This window comes from Otolemur garnettii, unplaced genomic scaffold (assembly GCF_000181295.1).
Source record: "Otolemur garnettii isolate 467f Iridium unplaced genomic scaffold, OtoGar3 scaffold00174, whole genome shotgun sequence".
NCBI lineage: Eukaryota > Metazoa > Chordata > Mammalia > Primates > Galagidae > Otolemur > Otolemur garnettii.
The window spans coordinates 2,285,830-2,290,747 of NW_003852569.1; the positions used below are offsets into that span (position 1 = coordinate 2,285,830).

Sequence of the window (4,918 nt, forward strand, 5' to 3'; positions counted from 1 at the left end):
CTAGTTCTAATTCTACCACTTACTTCAATGAGGATCTTAGATAAACCTTTCTGAGTCCTGGTTCCTCATCTACTGCTACCACTACTACCCTACAGGTTGTTGGGAGGATCAAATAAAACAATGGACACGAAAGAGCTTCAGTGCTTCATTTATTACCTGATGCAGAAGATGCACCATATCTGCTTTTAATTCATTAAAATATTCCCATTTTGGTATTTCTTGTTTTCTATATTTGCTGGAAACTTCCTATTCTGAGAAATAATAACAGTTTGAGAGTTTAAAGGCAAATGAACAACTTAATGAAGTTTATAGAAAGTGCTTTTCTTGGCTTGGTGCCTGTAGCTCAAGTGGCTAGGATGCCAGCCATATACACCAGAGCTGGCGGGTTCGAATCCAGCTGGACCCGCCAAAGAACAATGACAACTACAACCAAATAATAGTCAGGCATTGTGGCGAGCACCTGTAGTCCCAGCTACTTGGGAGGCTGAGGCAAGAGAATCACTTAAGCTCAAGAGTTGGAGGTTGCTGTGAGCTGTGACAGCATGGCACTCTACCCAGGGCAACAGCTTGAGACTCTATCTCAAAAGAAAAGAATTTTAAAAAGTGCTTTTCTTTATGGTTTTGCTGTAACTGCTATTCTAAAAAGAACACTGCCAGAGTAGTTCAATAGACTTTATTTAGTCCAAAAGCAATTCAAAAGATGGCAAATTAGACCATTGATTTTAGCCATTCTTTTCTAATACATCCAGTAAAAGGCTGCACATTTCTTTTTAAGCACTATTTTAGCTGCATTTCATACATTTTGACATGTCTTGGGTTGTTTTGTTTTGTTTTTAAGACAGAGATTCACTCTGTCACACTGGGTAGTGTGCCTCAGCATCATAGCTCACAGCAACCTCAAACTCCTGGGCTCAAGGGATCTTCTTGCTTCAGCATCCTGAAGAGCCGGGACTATGCCCAACTACTTTTTCTATTTTAGATAGAGATAGGGGTCTTTTGTCTTTTTTTTTTTTTTTTTTGAGACAGAGTCTCACTATGTCACCCTCAGTGAAGTGCTATGGTGTCACAGCTCACAGCAACTTCCAGATCTTGGGCTTAAGTGATTCTCTTGCCTCAGCCTCCTGAGTAGCTAGGACTACAGGCGCCTGCCACAACACCCAGCTTTTTTTTGTTGTTGCTGGTTTTTTTTAGCTGGCTGGAGCCAGGTTCAAACACACTACCCTCGGTATATGGGGCTGGCACCCTACCCACTGAGCCATAGGCACTGCCCATATTTTTAACAGAGATTGGGTCTTGTTCTTGTTTTGGCTAGTCTTGAACTCCTGAGTTCACAAGATCCACTTGCCTCAGCCTTCCAGAGTGCTGTGATTGCAGGCTTTGAGCTACTGCACCTGGCATGTCATTTATTTTTTAATCATTGTTCATTTCAAAATACTTTCTAATTGCCATTGTAACTTCTTTCACACACCAGTTACTAAGAAGCATATCACTTAAATGTTAAGCTTTCTACTTAGTTTTTGTTAGTGGTGCCTAGCTTAATCCCACTGAGGTTAGAGAATATAGTCTGAATAATTTCAGAATTATTAAACTCTGAATAATTTCACCATATGGCCCAGCACATATAGAGTAAATTTCATTAACTATTCCATGTACTCTTAAAAATAAGTATTCTGTCTTAGGTAAGGTGGCATGAGGAAAGGAAAAAACAAATACTCTGTTTTTGTTGAGAATAGGCTCTGTATTCCTCAATTAGGATAGGTTTGTTAATTCTATTATTCCAATCTTTATTATCCTTCTTGATTTATTCCATTTTCTTGTTCTACCATCTATTCAAAGAGCTATTTGAAAGCCTCCCATTATGATTGTAATTTGTCTCTTTCTCATTTTAGATCTGACAGCCTTTGCTTTATCTACTCTGAGGCCATGTTTTAAGGAGCATACAGATTTAGGATTATAATCTCTTCTTTGCGGGTCTATCTCTTTATGATTATGAAAGTTTCCTCTTTTCTCCAGTAACACTTCTTGCTTTAAAGACCACTTTGACTGATCTGAATAGCTGCACCAGCTTTTTGTTGTTGCTAGTTGTTTGGATAGTCTTTTACCTTGTTTTGTGTTCAGCCTTTCTGTGTTTTTGTATTAAACTGTTTTTCTTATAAGTACCATATAGCTGCGTTTGCTTTGGTTATCCAGTATTATAACCTTATCTTTTAATTGGAGTGTACAGTCTAGATTTATGTAGTGTTACTACTGATAAAAACTGGATTTATGTCTACTATCTTACTATTTTCTATTTCAGCCACCTGTTTTATTATTCTGTTTCTCTTTTTTATTACCTTGTTTTACAATAACCATATATTTTATTATCTCGTTTTTCTCCTCTGAGAGTATTAGACCACTTATCTTTTTACTATTCTTTTAGTGATTATTCTATGAATTACATTTCATCTATGACTTATTAAAATCTAATATACTGATTTTTACTTTTATCGCATTTCCAATAATGCTAGGAACCTAGAACACTTTAATTCCATTTATCCCCTTCCATTTTTTTTTTTTTTGTATCATCCATACAACAAGTCACCAAAATAACCAGGGAAGGAGATGGGGCTGCCAGTGTGTAAGATAAGCTGTTGACATAGGAGAGATCAAAGTTCTTACAGATGCTTCATGGTACCACCCTGTCCACCTGCGACTGTGCCAAGAATCATCACTGTACTTTCTACAGCACAAAAATAATATTTAAAAGTATATAAATAGCAAAGGCTCCTAAATAGGATTTTTTTTTTCCTAAAGAAAATATTTGTTTTTGTTCAAGAAGTAGAAATTAGGCCCCTCTCAATCCCAAAGTCAAAAAGAAGCCAAATGGAAAGTGGATAGGTGAGTGCTAGGAGTGTTAAATAAATATCCTAAAGAGTAGCATTTGCTTATAACCATCTATCTTAACACCAAGTACTTTATTAGAATCTTGTTCTGCAAGGGTGTTCTGCAAGGGGAAAGTCATAGCAATAATTGCTTAGAACCATAAAATCATACCACTCTCTTAGATAAACTGATTTGAATAATTTGTATGAAACAGTTTATGTGCATAAAATGCCAAGACATCTTAAAAAGAAGAACAAACATGAACATGGGGTGGCAAGGGTGACCTGCTCTGCCAGACGTGAGGACATATTACAAAACTGTTTTAATTAAAACCATCTGATACTGAAGTAGCAATAGAAAAAAAGAACAGGGCAGCACATGTGGCTCAAAGGAGTAGGGCGCCAGCCCCATATGTCAGAGGTGGTGAGTTCAAACCCAGCCCCAGCCAAAAAAAAAAAAAAAGAAAAGAAAAGAAAAGAAAAAAAGAATAGTGTAGTGAGCTCAGAAACAGACCTGTGTGTTTGTGAGAATTCAATGTATAATGGAAGAAACATCAAAATAGGAAAACAAATAAAATATGCTCCCTACCTTACACTATACACAAAACTGAATTCCAGAAGGATTAAAGACATAAAGCCAGCTTTTTAAGCGCCACCTCCTTCTCCTCCTGCGGCTACTGCCAGCCTGAGTCACTGGCTGCAGCTTTGGCAGACTCCCCGAACTAGCCTCCAGTATTTGGAGATCTTAATGACATGGCAGACATTTACAACAAAGACAGTGTGAAATTGAGCAAGATTTGGATGATGTTGGAGAAGCCGGAGAAGAAACTAGTGAAGAAACAAAAATCAAAGGTCATCTGCTGATTGTTTAGATGATGCAAAATCTTCAGATTATTTCAGTTCTTCAAGAAAGACTTGATGGCTGGGTGCCCATAGCTCAGTGGTTAGGGTGCCGGCCACATACACGGGGGATGGCAGGTTCAAACCTGGCCGAGGCCTGTTAAACAACAATGACAACTACAACAACAACAACAAATAGCCAGGTGTTGTGGTGGGTGCCTGTAGTCCCAGCTACTTGGGAGGCTGAGGCAAGAGAATCAATCGCTTAAACCCAAGAGTTTTTGTTTGTTTGTTTGAGACAGAGTCTCACTATCTTGTCCTCAGTAGAGTGCTGTGGCATCACAGTTCACAGCAATCTCAAACTCTTGGTTAAGCAATTCTCTTGCTTCACCTTCCCAAGTAACTGGGTCTACAGGTGCCTACTACAATGCCCAGCTATTTTTGTTGCAGTTGTCATTGTTTGACTGACCGGGCTGGGTTTGAACTCACCACCCTCGGTGTATGTGGCTGACACCATAACCACTGTGCTACGGGTGCCACCGTAAAGCCAAGAGTTTGAGGTTGCTGTGAGCTGTGATGTCACAAAACTCTGCAGAGGGTGACATAGTGAGACTATGTCTTAAAAAAAAAAAAAAAAGATAGATAGACTTGATGGTCCGGTAGAAACACCAACTGCCTAAGGTAGTGAGCACTCTCAAAACCTTTAAGTTCAATGTGCATAGATAGAAGCCAAATTCTATGAAGTAGTTCATGATCTTGAAAGGAAGTATGTTGTTCTCTATCAGCCTCTATTTGACAAGTGATTTGAGATTATTAATGCAATTGATGAACCTACTGAAGAAAAATGTGAATGGAAACCAGATGAAGAAGATGAAATCTTAGAGGAGCTAAAAGAAAAGGCCAAGATTGAAGACAAGAAAAAGAGCTCCCAAGGGAATTCCTGAATTCTGGTTGCCTGTTTTTGAGAATGTTGATTTGCAGGCAGCACCTGTGGCTCAAAGGAGTAGGGCACTGGCCCCATATGCCAGAGGTGGCAAATTCAAACCTAGCCCCTGGCCAAAAACTGTAAAAGAAAAAAAAAAAAAAGAATGTTGATTTGCTCAACAATATGGTTCAGGACCATAATGAACCTATTCTGAAGCACTTGAAAGATATTAAAGTCAAGTTCTCAGATGCTGGCCAGCCTATGAGTTTTGTCTTAGAATTTCACTTTGTTT

At 38.6% G+C, this 4,918-nt stretch overlaps 1 pseudogene; it reads left to right on the forward strand.

The window, feature by feature from the left end:
- Positions 1–3,614: 3,614 nt before the first annotated feature.
- Positions 3,615–4,918, forward strand: part of LOC100941933 — a 4,436-nt pseudogene continuing 3,132 nt past the window's right edge.